This window comes from Idiotropiscis lumnitzeri, chromosome 5, assembly GCF_059441095.1.
Source record: "Idiotropiscis lumnitzeri isolate Australia: NSW breed Sydney's pygmy pipehorse chromosome 5, RoL_Ilum_1.0, whole genome shotgun sequence".
Taxonomy (NCBI): Eukaryota; Metazoa; Chordata; class Actinopteri; order Syngnathiformes; family Syngnathidae; genus Idiotropiscis; species Idiotropiscis lumnitzeri.
The window spans coordinates 5,927,184-5,943,916 of record NC_142395.1 but is presented as its reverse complement, the minus strand read 5'-3'; the positions used below and the strand labels follow the sequence as shown (position 1 = coordinate 5,943,916).

The 16,733-nt window shown below is 45.3% G+C and overlaps 1 non-coding gene across 1 annotated transcript; it reads right to left on the bottom strand.

Moving 5' to 3' along the window:
- Positions 1-14,968: 14,968 nt before the first annotated feature.
- LOC148336708 (5S ribosomal RNA) lies at positions 14,969-15,087 on the bottom strand. The gene has a single exon (XR_015843478.1). It is a non-coding gene; the product is annotated as a 5S ribosomal RNA (ribosomal RNA).
- Positions 15,088-16,733: the final 1,646 nt, after the last annotated feature.

Here is a 16,733-nt window from a genome sequence, read left to right as displayed (position 1 = left end):
TGGGTCCTTCTTTCTCGGTCGGGTCATTCTGTCACGGTTCGCCTTACGGCGAGGAGGAGGTGGACCCAAAAGGCGAGGAGGCAGAGAGGTGAGTAACGTGAAGGGAATTTATTAACTGAAACAAACAAGGACAAACAACGTGGCATGGGGCTAGGGAACAAGGGCAACCAGAACGTGACTAACAGAAAAGGAGGACGAGGAACAGAAGCCTGGGCAAAACGCTGAGGGACGTAACGGGAACGAGAGCATGAACTTGACAGTAACAAGCGTGGTCGAGGAAGTCCGGAAAGTGCGGCAATGACCCGACACTGCGTTGTCGGTATGGGAAGCTTAAATAGTCGAGTGATCAGGGGAGCAGATGGGAAACAGGTGTGTGATGAGGGTAACGGGGAACAGGTGCGTGGCTGGTGAGGACGAGTGCTGAGGGGAGGCGCTATCACAGCTGACCAAAACAAAAACAAAGTGCACATGGCAGGGAGGTGACGAAAACAATAACAAAACCGCATGACACGAAAACAATACAAAAACCCCTGTCATGCCTGACGCGGATCATGACAGATACGATGTGTCTTTTGGCCGTAAAGATATGTTAATCAAATCTCTTCAGAGCCACACATTTCAATACACTATTTAATGTAAATAGTCAGAAACCCTAAAATAAAATAAAACAGGAAAAACTATCTTTATGTTATGTAGTGAGATAGCTTCACACCAGGCACACTGGTAAACAGTGATGAGACTAAGTTAAATGGACTAAAAAAAGCACCAAGAACACAGTTCCTCTACAAAAAAGGGAGATGAATATAAAATAGCCCACGACCCTCATGAGTAGGAGCGGTTCAGATAATGGATGTATGGATGAATAGAAAATAAAAGAAGCTCAGATCTCCAGTCCGATTTTTGTCATATTTGTGTATAGTGTAGAAATACACAAAGCGTTCCTTGCGAATATCGTCGCTGTCCTGTAAAAAAACATGTATGTCCAATTTTATTTATCTTTTTTTATATGTTCACATTAATCGGATGTCTGTAACACAGAAACACCATTTACATAAAAATACCCCCCAAAAAGGAAAAAAATGGACATACGTTTTTTTCACGGGACAGTGACGATATATGTTAACTCTGGACAGACTTTTTGCACAAGACTGGACCCAGCCATGGTATAATGAATGAATGTAATTGGATTCTTCGCTTGTTGCTCAATAAACCAGTCACAATGTGCAAAATCCAATTTGAGCTGATCCATTATCCATTGGTCCTTTTCAGCTCCTTCAATAAATTCCTCCAGAGAAATTTGACCTGTACAATGCAGAGAAAGAGAAAGAGAGAATATACAAGTTACAAAACGCAAAATCATGATTGAATTTCTTACTTGGAATTATTTGGTCTATTCACATTACTCTGTAAATAAATAAATAAATCAGAGAAGAGATAGTGTTACCACCCTCTGTTTCAGAGACAATTGTTGTAATTTACAATAATCGTTGAACTAAACACAATTTACCGTCTTTATTTTTGTCAACTTGGGTAAATATTCTATCACATATATCTTCAATGTTCACTGGGTCAGTGTGCCTCTTTAATTTGTGGTTAATCTGGACAGATTCAAAACACATTGAAGATGTGTTGTTAATAGGAATTACATTCAAATTTTCATAGCTCAAATAATTACTTCCAGAAAGTGATCTTCTCATCTTAATTTGTCATCTCAATAAAGTGTATTTACCCATAGTCTACGAGTACCCAAAATGGTGACCATGGTGACCACAATGATTCGCCCACACAGAATTTTGTCTGACATAATGCACATCATGTGTTTAGGATACTTTACGATCCTTTCAAACCACGTTTCAACTTTTGGCCCTACTTCAAAAAGGCATATTTGGTGCAAATAGTACACTGTTCATCATCAAAAGAAATTTTCAAAAGAGCAACACACATACAATGAAGCATGGTGGTGGCAGCATCATGCTTAGGAGATGGAATTGGGGCATTAGGCAATGAAGAAGGAATTACAAAATGTTTAAAATAGCAGCCAGTCTTAGCACAGAATTTGTGAAATTCTTGCAAAAAAGCAGAAAGAATAAAAAGTATTCTGAGAAGAAATACAATTGGTTGCACTTAAAATGGTGACCGGGTGTGCCAATTCCCATTTACTGCATCAATTTGAAATGTGATTAATTCTTAACAATGCAACCACGTGGCAGTCATAAAAGACACTTGTGCAACCCCAATGTTTCAGTCATTTATATATTTATTTCTCTTCTTGAAAAGATTTAAAAGAAAAACAATCAGTTGAAGTGTAGCAGTGAAGTAATTGTCATGATCCATTTTTGTCCTGTCATGTTTGTGGTTGTTTTTGCCCAGCTGGAGTGGGGACGTTCCCTTCCAGCGCTTCGTTCCGGGTCACGACGTCTTGGCTGGAGCGACGCGCCCACCAGCCACGCACCTGTCACTCGTCATGCTCCTGATTGCGGGACTATTTAAGGACTTCATGCCGACAACTCAGTGTCGGAAGATTCCTCTCGCTCGTGCTGCGAAGCGGCTTATTGTTAGACGTCTTGTGTTTGCCTTCCGTGATTTATGTCCTTATTTCATGCTTGATTTCCCGGATGACCCCTCGCGCCTACATTATTTTGACTCGCTAAGACTAAGCAAATACAAAATGTTACATTGTGTCAAGATGATTGAATGGTATCTCAATCAAGATACTTGAACTCCTCCCCTTGGGTAGGATTTCATCCGCAACCATCCCAACGGCGTCACACAGAGATGGAATACTGAGACAACCAAGGCTTGGCTAGGCCTAGAAATTCTGTCCATAATGGTTATGAACAGAATCTGTGACAAAGGGATGTTTAGGCGGACTCTAACCCTCACTGGTAATGAATCTGACGTACTGCCGGAAATGCGGAACAAACTCTGACGCCTGTTGTACAGGGATTAAATTGCCCCATAATAGTGTGTCTGATACACCTTACTCCTGGAGGACCTTCCACAAGATTACCAATTATCTTCATCCACATTACATGTTTCCCTTCTGTCTTTGATAATTGAATATGTGTATCAATGTTTAGTCTCATTGATGCTGTGTGACTATTTTGTCTGCCCTTTGAATGCCTTGAAGTCCCAAATGTGCAGGGATCCACATATTACATTTCTGCATTGTTCCCTTGCTTGCAGAACTTTCTCTATCAACCCCTGTCTACACCTAGAAGTTCCCCTCTCAAAACTCATTAACACTGAGGCTGAGTCACCCCAGATCACGGCATTCCACACACCTTGCTCCTTTATCCACTCAAAATCCATTATCAATACATATAATTTAACAGTGCCAATACTTAAATCATCACTAGTCCTGCTTCCCATCTCCTCTCTGTGAATTGGTACAACAACAGCCCTTTCCAAATCCAAGTCATATTTTAGAGGCTCAAAAATCCATACAGGGACCACTGCTCAGCTAAAATCAACCTCATGCACGCCAATTTACCTTGCAATCACATGCATGACCAGTTAATTGAAATCTCTGCTTTTGAGCCATCGCTCTGTCCCAAAAGGGTCTGCGTACCCTTTTGTTGGATGATTCTCTCCATGCTTCCTTAGACTAGCCTCATAATTTACTGTAAGATTTTTCTGCCAACGTTCCAGCAGCATTTCCTCAGTTTCATCTTGGAGTGCATATACCGGAGATGTACTAGTTGGCCCTATACAGATCTTGAGAGCTTGCATTGGTGTATTGCAGCAGGGAGAGTTGGAAAACAGGCAGGACACCGGCCCTTGAGGAACAGAATTGAATACCCCTGATTTAGAGTGTTCAATCAATGCAGTAGGCCACCGGGCCCCCTAATTTTTTTCTTCTCAGGTGACAATCAGCATTGATTTAGAACTGCAGGTACCATAGAACACAACACAAAATCTTTAATTGTCAGTGTAGTAATAATTCAAAATTAAATTAAAAAAAATAATTGACCTTCCCATTTCAGTAAAGCAAGGATGCAACCAAGCCAATGCAGGGAGAAAAAATGTTGCTGTTGTTTTTCAGTAAAAAGTATTAATAAACACAAATTATGTCAATATCAGTCCTTTGACAAACACTAATTTGATCAAAACTTTCATATGCAGTTTGTTAATTTCATACCATAGCATTAACCACAAATGAACCATTGACAAATTACATAAATGAAGTCCAGAAGACCTCACTTGCGACTTTTGAGTCCGGTTATAATTTTCGTGTGGAAACTTACTATAAAACGAAAAAAAAAGCTATCACACAATTAAAATGACAAATGGGGGTTTTGTCCACCAGGGGGACGTGTGTGCACATGAATCTACACAAGCTGAACCTTATATGTGAATCATTTGGATGGACAGCTTCAAGGGATCGGAATAAGGATTCAGCTGCCCATCACAACAAAAAAATACCTCTTATATATCATCGACTGCGTAGCATAATTGCCTACGTCATTTTTCAATATTTTTGAAAGATAAGAAAAATTTTAGAACACATATCGTGGGGATGTGGCAACAAAATTATTATCGTTATCATTGTTTTCCCAGCAAGACCAATGTCACCGAAAAGAACAAGAATAAAGGTCAACAAAATTGAATGAATTAATGAAGATCCAACTTTGTCCATTGTTACAATGAAATGTCCTGTGAGTGACTGAGTGTCTATGCAAAGCAGTCCACGACTGTTTCTGAACACGTAAGAGTCATACAGGAGAAGCATATTGTGTCCGGATAAGCATGGGCAGTGGCGCAAAGAGTATGCATGCGCGACATGTACGGTGAAAAGGGGCGACACGCTTGAGGGGGCGCCAAAGCGATGGGAGGAAACTTTGAGTGGCCATTTTATGTATTAAAGAGCTGTTTATTCACACGGGTATGGTTTGATCTAATCGCTAATACTAATAGAGGCACGTCACTGATAGGCGCCTCACTGCTCCGTGACTGTCACCAGCGCCCCCCTCCTCCTGCGCGCTGCGCGAACTCAGACAGAGTCCAGTGCGTGCCCCCTCGGGTGTTTACAATTCAAACGTCTGATGATGCTAAAAATGGAGAAGCAAAATAGAAAGTGCTCAGGGTCACAAAACCCCCCAAAAAGAGGGAGAGGGAGAAATATTATGCAGGCATAAAAAGAAGCTTTTGAAAGTGGTTAAAAGACAGTGGGTAAATTGTGCTGTGTCAGCGTAGTAAGAGGCACACATGGCTCAATGAAACGTTCAATAAAAGTTTGAAATAAAAGTGTTATATTCCCCCCAAAATTGTATTCATAGGCTTCAATATAAATTTCTTTCAATATCATGATCTTGCCTTTTCTCGTATGATGCGGCATTGGATCGCCGCCCTATGGCAAAACAAATTACATCCACACACAGTATGTGATCAAAATCTCTGTCTTCGTGAAAATGCCTTCAATGCCAGTGCTTAATGATCAAAAACACTGTTTGCTTGTTAGAAATATGGATTTGTGTGGCAGTAGCCGATATGCCAGCCATACATACTTTGTCACAATTCTTATTTTTCTTCAAACCCCATTACTGTTGAACACTAAGTAAGATATGTTGCAACTCCAAGAAACAAAGAGCTGCAGCATTGTCTTTTTACAAATCATTTTATTCTTCAAACGTCAAAATGCATCACCGTCTCTCTTCTACTCAGTCTCAACTGCTCGAGGGGCATTCAAAGCCCGCATCCGAAAAACGGAAATCAGTGTAACCTTCGCTGACATTCAACAAAAGCGAAAATCCCGCAAAGCATCAGCAAAATAAATTACATGGAGGTGTTTGCGAATTCATGGCAAAGCAATAACTAATTTTAACATCATCATGCACACAATTTCGAACCAGTCCAATCTCCCACAATGAGCAAGCCAACAAGAGGTAGCTGAGAGGATTAGCCTTGCAGATATTAAACAAAAAATGAATGAGGTAACATATGAATTCCGTGTATCATGTTCACACAATCAGCATTTTATTCACTCTTCAAACTGTCTGAGGATTTAAAACAATTATTTTTTAGGTAGTTTGCGACATACAATAAATGGTTCATGTGATGTTCCCGTCAGGTTATCTATTCACTCCTCCATTTTCCGATTTCCATACCACCAGCCAGTAAAAGGGATTAATTCTTAGCACTCTTATAATCATCTTTAGAGGATTTCACTTTGTGAAACAATACTGTTTATTAAGTAATATCAATGTTTATCAATGCTTTTTAGTACTGTACCTATTGCAACTCTACAAAGAAACTACACACTCAGTAGACGCCCTATGGATTGGCCAAATAATTTGGTTCTGATGACGCTGGGACGCAACACGCCGTAAATAGTGTACACATACTGTATGCCAGTATAATGGAAAACCTGCCCATACAACCAAACAGTAACAACAAAATAAAACAGACAAACAAACACACCAAACAAATTGTGAATACAAAACGAACGAGGCCTGCGTAGCAGGCGAAAAAAATCTAACTCCTTGTGTAAAACAGACATCGTAGCTGGTAAAAGGAACAGAAATGAGACATGCGCAATTGGAACAATTAAAACAGTTCACAGTACAGTGTAATTCAAATTCACTTTACAAAATTAACTACGTTTTTAATTGCTTTGAGGTGGAACATAAACTTTGAACTCTATATGTAGAATCATATTATTCATAATAATTATTACAATTACTGACATTTTATTGCCCTGGATTCAACCGCACAAACTCCCTCCGAGTATTGGGCCTACTGAGCTCACAGCCAAGTCAGGAAGATAGCAAGGACTGTAACTTCCAAGCCAGCAGACCAAAAACTGAGGCCATAAAAAAGGTACACTGCCCTTCTCCTTCAAAACAGAAGAGATGTCAGACAAAGTCAAGGTATAAAGACAGCATATCTGTCACCCTTGTACTAAAGTTGAGGTTCCACTCAATAGGATCATGGAAGTTTGCCACAATTTTGGATGACCCAGCTCGAGGCGTTGACATCCAACTTGAACAGGTTCATGACCCATTCATCCTTTTGAGCTCCCTCCATGAACTCTGATAAAGATATCTGACCTGTGAGACACAAGCACATTAGTGGTTTCAATTCAATAAAGATCTCCCGTTTTTATGTTATAATATTGACAAAGTCCCTTGAGGTGTCGGTTCCCTTGAAGCACTGAGGCTATGCTGCTCAAAACTGCTTTTGCGTAATTTATTTAGCGATATATTGAACATGTGTTTTCAATTCAATTCAATTCAGACACCACCACAAGCTACACCACCAATGTATACATAATCACTTGGACTTTTGTTACTTTTTTCAAAGTAGAGTGATTCCTTACCATCGCTATTCACCTGCGTGAAGTTGGCCCCCCATTTCTTGCAAAAATAGGGGGAAATAGTTTGTTTCGTTTGTGCTGCGTTTGTGCTCGTTTGTGCAGTTAAAATTTTCGTTTGTGCTGCTACGGTTCCAGAGATATTACACTTTGTTTTATTTCGAGTGATGACGTCACCCAGCCCCCCATTTTCATCCAAATGGGTCGGGAATGGTGCCATTCGTTTGTGCTCGTTTGTGCTGCTTCGGTTCCAGAGATATTACACTTTTTTATTTCGAGTGGTGACGTCACCCAGCCCCCCATTTTCATCCAAATGGGTCGGTGCCATTCGTTTGTGCTCGTTTGTGCTGTTAAAAGTTTTGTTTGTGCAGCTTCCGTTCGATAGATATTCTACGTTTTAATTCACGCGGTGACGTCACAAACACCAACGCTCCGGCGTCAGTCTATTTTGTTTTGGATGCTGTCGAACAAGGAGCTAGGTATCGTGCTACCGCGTTCAGTTAATCACTTCAATCACTCGTATTTGTTATTAATAATAATAATGCCTTTATTAGTCCCACAATGGGGAAATTCGAGATTTGAACCCAGGCCTCCTGGGGAGACTGGGTCCTGAACGCGGCGCCTTAGACCACTCGGCCATCCTGGCAGCCACGAGATTCGAACCCAGGCCTCCTGGGGAGACTGGGTCCGGAACGCGGCGCCTTAGACCACTTGGCCATCCTGGCAGCCATTAATTCCAGGTTATAAACTAGTTCCTGGAATGAACCGATGTTTTGTATGTTTCTGCGCATTTTACATTCTTCATGATTCTGGAAAGCAACTGTTACCGGAGGAACTTCAGGTAAACATGTTACACTCACAGTTGTAGCTTTTTTTGCTAGCATACAGTTATCTTAAAATCTTCCTGTTTTCACTGCTGTCAATTACTTTGAATTCGATCTTATTTCTTTTAATATGTTGTTCTACTGCTCACTCATTTATTTCATCAGTAGTCATTAAAGCTATGTGATTATTTCTTAAATTATAGCAGACGTGAGGCCGAAACACAACCATTGAACTATTTTGAAATAAAAACAACATAAACACACCCCTTGATGTAGCATTCCCTCATTTGAGAACAACTGAATTCATGTAAAAACAGTACATGTGTAATTGATGAGAGCCTGCAGAGAAAGCTTGGGTTGAAACAATAGCTTTATGTGTAAAAAAAAAAAACTGAAACAAAAAAAACACCAAACTATCTACATTGTAACAATTAAGCAATCACTACGGTTCCAGAGATATTACACTTTGTTTTATTTCGAGTGATGACGTCACCCAGCCCCCCATTTTCATCCAAATGGGTCGGTGCCATTCGTTTGTGCTCGTTTGTACTGTTAAAAGTTTTGTTTGTGCTGCTTCCGTTCGATAGATATTCTACGTTTTAATTCACGCGGTGACGTCACAAACACTAACGCTCCGGCGTCAGTCTATTTTGTTTTTGATGCTGTCGAACAAGGAGCTAGGTATCGTGCTACCGCGTTCAGTTAATCACTTCAATCACTCGTATTTGTTATTAATTCCAGGTTATAAACTAGTTCCTGGAATGAACCGATGTTTTGTATGTTTCTGCGCATTTTACATTCTTCATGATTCTGGAAAGCAACTGTTACCGGAGGAACTTCAGGTAAACATGTTACACTCACAGTTGTAGCTTTTTTTGCTAGCATACAGTTATCTTAAAATCTTCCTGTTTTCACTGCTGTCAATTACTTTGAATTCGATCTTATTTCTTTTAATATGTTGTTCTACTGCTCACTCATTTATTTCATCAGTAGTCATTAAAGCTATGTGATTATTTCTTAAATTATAGCAGACGTGAGGTCGAAACATATCCGTTGAACTATTTTGAAATAAAAACAACATAAACACACCCCTCGATGTAGCATTCCCTCATTTGAGAACAACTGAATTCATGTAAAAACAGTACATGTGTAATTGATGAGAGCTTGGGTTGAAACAATAGCTTTATGTGTAAAAAAAAAAAACTGAAACAAAAAAACCCCCACCAAACTATTTACATTGCAACAATTAAGCAATCACTGCTTTGTGAAGAACAAAGCATGTGGGAAGATCGTTGTCTTTTCTGATGCTGCTTTCACTCCACTTTCCAGGTCATTGTACTCTCCCAGGCAAAAGCAACCCTCCTGCAGTATGCCACCAAGAGAATCCTGGGTCAAGCCTCTTTGAAATGCTATGACTGTGATGAAAGTTATCAAAATTTGTCCTCTGATTGCCAACATGTTTTGCAACAAATATAGTATTAAAATAAGGAAGGGCACCATCATCTTTGTCGACGCCTGTTTCATGAGTTGGTTTTCTTCTCTGTTGAACCACATACAATTAAAAAGCAAAGCCTGATTTTTTTTTTTTCAAATTAAAATTACTTCGACAGACATGACCACTAGTGATGAGTGCTGAGGGGACACGCCCCTACTCAGCTGACCGAAATCAAAACAATAACAAAGGCATGGCATGGACGGTGATAAAATAATAACAAAACCCTGCCATGACCGACACGGGTCATGACAGTACCCCCACCTAAAGGGACGGATCCCAGACGTCCCAAAACAAACAAAAAAAAAAAATTGTCCAAAAACGAGGGTGGGCGGAAGGGGGCCGGAAGGCGGGACCACGACCCGCAATCAAAAGACTGGTCAGGCGGGTGTCCGGGAGGCCAGACCAGCGAGTCCAGTTGTGGCCATTCAGGCGGCCGACCGGGGGACCAGACCAGCGAGTCCAGCTGTGGCCATTCAGGCGGACGTCCAGGAGGCCCCGGTTGCCACCTGGAGTACGTCGCCGAGGCTGAGACGAGACGCGGCGACGGGTGCAGCCGAGGCAGGAACTTGGAGCGGCGGCGGGCCGGGCGCAGCCGAGACAGAAACTTGGAGCGGTGACGGACTGGGCGCAGCCGAGATAGTAACTTGGAGCGATGGCGGACCGCCGGGCACCGCCGAGGCAGATACGGGAAGCGGCGGCGGTTCATCGGGCGCCGCCGAGACATGAGCTTGGAGCGGCGGCGGGCCGGGCACGGTCGAGACAAGAACCTGGAGCGTCGGAGGGCCTGGCGCAGCCGAGAAAGGAACCTGAAGGCGCGGCGGACCAGGCGCAGCCGAGACAGTAACTTGGCGCGTCGGAGGGCCTGGTGCAGCCGAGACAGGAACCTGAAGCGGCGGAGGGTCGTCGACTGCCGTCGAGGCAGGAACTCGGAGCAGACGCTGGACACGCTTCGCCGCAACATGGACTTGGGGCGGAGGCAAGATGTGCTCCGCCGCAACATGGACTTGGGGCGGGCGCAAGACGTGCACCGCAGCAACATGGACTTGGGGCGGACGCATGACGTGCACCGCCGGAACATGGTCTTGGGGCGGACGCGGGACGTGCTCCGCCGGGACATGAGCTTGGGGCAGAAGCCGGACGTGCACCGCCGGAACGTGGACTTGGGGCGGACGCGGGACGTGCTCCGCCGGGACGTGAACTTGGGACGGACGCAAGGCGTGCTCTGCCGGAACGTGAACTTGGGGCGGACGCAGGGCGTGCTCTGCCGGAACGTGAACTTGGGGCGAACGCTGGACGTGCACCGCAGCAACATGGACTTGGGGCGAACGCAAGACGTGCACCGCAGCAACATGGACTTGAGGCGCTGGCGAGGAGCCGGGACGGGGCTCAGCAGCTGGCGGGGAGCCGGGACGGGGCTCAGCAGCTGGCGGGGAGCCGGGACGGGGCTCAGCAGCTGGCGGGGAGCCGGGACGGGGCTCAGCAGCTGGCGGGGAGCCGGGACGGGGCTCAGCAGCTGGCGGGGAGCCGGGACGGGGCTCAGAAGCTGGCGGGGAGCCGGGACGGGGCTCAGAAGCTGGCGGGGAGCCGGGACGGGGCTCAGAAGCTGGCGGGGAGCCGGGACGGGGCTCAGCAGCTGGCGGGGAGCCGGGACGGGGCTCAGCAGCTGGCGGGGAGCCGGGACGGGGCTGAGCAGCTGGCGGGGAGCCGGAACGGGGCTCAGCAGCTGGTGGGGAGCCGGAGTGGGACTCTGGAGGCTGCAGCCGGCGAGGGGCCGGCACTGGAGGCTGCAGCCGACGAGGGCCCGGCACTGGAGGCTGCAGCCGACGAGGGGCCGGCACTGGAGGCTGCAGCCGACGAGGGGCCGGCACTGGAGGCTGCAGCAGCTGACGTGGAGGCGGCGTGGGTTGCTGCAGCTGACGTGGAGGCGGCGTGGGTTGCTGCAGCTGACGTGGAGGCGGCGTGGGTTGCTGCAGCTGAAGTGGAGGCGGCGTGGGTTGCTGCAGCTGACGTGGAGGCGGCGTGGGTTGCTGCAGCTGACGTGGAGGCGGCGTGGGTTGCGGCAGCTGACGTGGAGGCGGCGTGGTCTGTGCCGATGACGTGGAGGCGGCATGGGTGTCTGCAGCTGACGTGGAGGCTGCGGCGGGCCGGGCGCAGCAGGCGGACCGGGCGCAGCCGAGACGGGGGACCTGATCCCTATCAGCCTGCCGCCATAGGGTGTCAGGGGAACGAGAGACACGAGGGACCGAAACTACTGGTGCCGGTGAACGTGAGCTATGAGACGCAAGGGGGACGTGACAAGGTGCGGAAACCGACGGTGGACGACGTGGCCGTGATCTATGTGACTTTGGACGTGAAGCGCGCGAGGTAGAGTGAGAGGTGGACTCAAAACAGTCAAAAGAAAAAGGTGACGGAAGTTGTTCGGGGGGAGGAAAGTGACGGGTCCTAACCGAATCTGTGTCGCGCTGGGCGTATAACAGGTTGTATATGTGTTCAAAATCGTCCTCATGATCTGAGTCAACCACAATGTGAGGGGGTGAAATGGCAAGGTGCTCAAATTCGTCTTCGTAGTCGGAGTCTATGATAAGATGTGGAGGTATGACCGGTTGGTAATCAATACCGTGATCGTGGAAAGAGAGGGGAGAAACAGACGTAGAACGGGAAATAGAACCTACATGAAGGACACGGGTTGGTCGGCAGGCTGAGGGGGGTAGTCCGAGCGGCGACGACGACGCCGCCGAGAGCTTCTCGCTGGGTCCGAGTTTGGTCGGAACATTCTGTCAGGTTCGCCGATCGCCGGTGGGCGAGGAGGAGGCGGACCCAGACTGCGAGGAAGCCGGGAAAAGGGTAAACTAAAGGGAATTTATGAAATTAATCAAAACGAGGACAAACAACGTGGCGTGGACGAACAAACGTGGCAGGGTGCAAAATGACAAAGACAAACTCAACGTGACTAAACAGAACAAAAATGACAAGTAACGAGGACCGTGACAAACACTGGGGATCGTGGGCATGAGCATGGGCATGAGCAAGAGCGAGAATGAGAGTGGCCGTGACAGTCCGTAAAGGGAGTAGATGGGAGTCAGGTGTGTGAGGCTAACGGGGAACAGGTGCGTGGCTGGTGGGGACGGAGTGCTGAGGGGACACGCCCCTACTCAGCTGACCGAAATCAAAACAATAACAAAGGCATGGCATAGACGGTGACAAAATAATAACAAAACCCTGCCATGACCGACACGGGTCATGACAAGTTGATCGTCGAAACACGTGCGGAGCCAAAACCGGGAAGTATTTAAAGGGAAACGGAAGGCAAGGGCGTGTCCTCCAAACAATGCGATACTATGTATATAATTAAATGTAAATACTAATATGTAAATTACTTAACTGCATACATGAACTATACATATAATTAATTATAAATAAATAACAAGGAACAAATAAATTAAATCCAGGCCCAATTATGGCTACATTTACACTGACCTTAGTATGAGTTGAACAGAGGTTGCCCTGCTAGAAATTCCCAGAAGTCTGGTGCTGACAGAATTTACTTTGAGAGCAGTCATAGCATTTCAAAGAGGCTTGACCCAGGATTCTCTTAGACATTATGCGGCATACTGCAGGAGGGCTGCTTTTGCCTGGGAGAGTACAATGACCTGGAAAGTGGAGTGAAAGCAGCATCAGAAAAGACAACGATCTTCCCACATGCTTTGTTCTTCACAAAGCAGTGATTGCTTAATTGTTGCAATGTAAATAGTTTGGTGGGGGTTTTTTTGTTTCAGTTTTTTTTTTTTACACATAAAGCTATTGTTTCAACCCAAGCTCTCATCAATTACACATGTACTGTTTTTACATGAATTCAGTTGTTCTCAAATGAGGGAATGCTACATCGAGGGGTGTGTTTATGTTGTTTTTATTTCAAAATAGTTCAACGGATATGTTTCGACCTCACGTCTGCTATAATTTAAGAAATAATCACATAGCTTTAATGACTACTGATGAAATAAATGAGTGAGCAGTAGAACAACATATTAAAAGAAATAAGATCGAATTCAAAGTAATTGACAGCAGTGAAAACAGGAAGATTTTAAGATAACTGTATGCTAGCAAAAAAAGCTACAACTGTGAGTGTAACATGTTTACCTGAAGTTCCTCCGGTAACAGTTGCTTTCCAGAATCATGAAGAATGTAAAATGCGCAGAAACATACAAAACATCGGTTCATTCCAGGAACTAGTTTATAACCTGGAATTAATAACAAATACGAGTGATTGAAGTGATTAACTGAACGCGGTAGCACGATACCTAGCTCCTTGTTCGACAGCATCAAAAACAAAATAGACTGACGCCGGAGCGTTAGTGTTTGTGACGTCACCGCGTGAATTAAAACGTAGAATATCTATCGAACGGAAGCAGCACAAACAAAACTTTTAACAGTACAAACGAGCACAAACGAATGGCACCGACCCATTTGGATGAAAATGGGGGGCTGGGTGACGTCATCACTCGAAATAAAACAAAGTGTAATATCTCTGGAACCGTAGCAGCACAAACGAAAATTTTAACAGCACAAACGCAGCACAAACGAAACAAATTATTTCCCCCTATTTTTGCAAGAAATGGGGGGCCAACGTTTGCTACAGTTCTGCCGCGGACGACTCGCAAATGCGTGTCAGGAGACTTGTGTGTGGCTCCGTAGCTACACATTCGGACCACATGGGGGCACTAATATTATACCAGCCCCGTACCACCAATATATACACCAATAACTTGGGGGGGCGTTCACTGCTATCCACCCATGGTCATGTACCATTTATTTGACATTATTTAAATTAAATTGGAATAAATTGAAGAATAAAGTGGAACTAATAAAATAAGAACCAATGATATAACCAGTGAAGCTAAAAAAAATGAATGAAGCTTCTCCACACCTGCTAATTGCCACATTAACTATACTTCCCTTTATTGCATTCAGTAAACGCCATTTTTTTAAATTGATTCATTAACTTTTTATTTCGTAAACACTCACTGCACCAACCCAACCGGACTGCATCGGGTCATATGTCTGCTACACCTGTAGACTCCGAGGGTACCCTTTTGGTCTTAATGTGTGGCTCCGGAGCCACAGTCAAGTCTCCAGACACGCATTTGCAAATTGCCACACGCATTTGCGAGTCGTCCACGGCGAGACTGTAGCAACACCCAAAGGCAGGGGACGCTGAATGTTGGCAATTTGTGCTCTCAGCCTGTCAGGCGAATATGTGGAAATTTATAAAAAAGCAGCTCGCATACTTGCTTACATTTGTCAAAGTTTTTTTTATTTATTTATTTTTTGCGGTGCAAAAGCTTACAGCACCTGGTATTCCCAGGCGGTCTCCCATCCAAGTACTAACCAGGCCCGACCCTGCTTAGCTTCCGAGATCGGACGAGATCCGGCGTTCTCAGGGTAGTATGGCCGTAAGCGAGAATTCCTTTCAAAATTTTGCATTTTATACATGTTGTCTTTATTGTGGCAAATACTTCAATCCAAAAATACGTAACAAGAATCTGAAACTATAACCACAGTCACAAATGTGTCACAACAATCTACAATGCATGATTGAAGTCACAGATGTTGTGTTTTTAATCCTGCAAATAAGGATGCCACTACAGCGAGGTCCGATACTGTCGGCTTTATTGACATACGCTCAACCCCACACTCAACTGCGTAGCGCCCGCCCATTGTCCCAGCTCAGGCCAATGGACCATACCACAACATAAAGGGGGTGTCTGGGTTAAACCATCACCACCCGGTACATACACACAGATCACACCACATCTCCCCTTTTAAGTAAAACAATGAATGATCTTAAATAGTCCGAAGCATGCTCAACTTAAACAATGACATCAAATACTTTTTTTTCCAAAACACCAACATTCCCATCAAAAATCCAATCAGTACATCCCAATGTTACCCCACCTTTTTTTTTTTCTTTCTTTGGATCTGTTTATTTATTTTTTTTTATTTTTACAGATCCAGTCTAACGGGCTTCCTGACAGGTCTGCCCGACCTTGTTCTGGGAACGCCGGATTGCGGGCTGGCCGTGGGTGCTGGGGGGGCTGACACTGGAGCGGGTACAGCTGCTGGCGCAATGCTAGGCTCCCCCGTTGGAATCAAGTGATGGCGGTTTCTGCGCACAGTCCCGCAAGGCACATCAACCATGTAGGATCGCGGTGTTGTATGCTCGCCAACCACAGTCCCCGTGACCTTTGAGTCAGTCACCCACACCTCTTGTCCAGGTGCAAGCTTGTCTAGAACATGCACCCTGTGGCGCCTGTTAAAGTGATTCTGTTCCACCAGTCGCATCTCCTTTTCCTTCGAGTTGACAACCACGGCGTGAGGAAGAGACGGGATCAGCAGTGAAGGGAGAGTAGGGACAGTGGTCCTGAGCCTACGTCCCATCAGCAGCTCCGCCGGGCTGTATCCGTTCTGGAGAGGAGTGGATCGGTAAGCCAGCAAAGCAAGATAGGGATCCTCAGTCTTCTTGAGGAGGCCTTTGACAGTCTGAACAGCGCGCTCAGCCTCACCGTTGCTTTGTGGAAATTTGGGACTGCTCGTGACGTGCTTAAATCCATAGCTTGCAGCAAAGGTGGAGAAGCCATGCGCAGCAAACTGAGGTCCATTGTCCGTTATCAAAGTCTCAGGCACTCCATGACGGGCAAACATGGACTTGAGATGCACTGTGATGTCAGCAGACTTCGTGAGGGAAAGGTTTGCTACTTCCACATACCTGGAATAGTAGTCAACGACCACCAAGTATGATTTTCCTGCCAAAGTGAACAGGTCCGCCCCAAGCTTTTGCCAAGGTCTCTCCGGGAGTTCTGAGGGCATGAGTGGTTCCATGTGATTTTTGCGCTCTTTAATGCACGTTCTACATTTCTGGACTAGCTCGTTGAGTTGTTGACTTAGGCCTGGCCACCACACAGTTTGTCTAGCGCGCTCTCTGCACCTCACTACTCCCTGGTGACCCTCATGTAACTTAGCAAGGATATCGTTCCGCATCGTTGACGGAATTACTAGCCTGGTCCCCTTTAACAGGAGACCGTCGTGGACGGTAAGAAAGGCACGT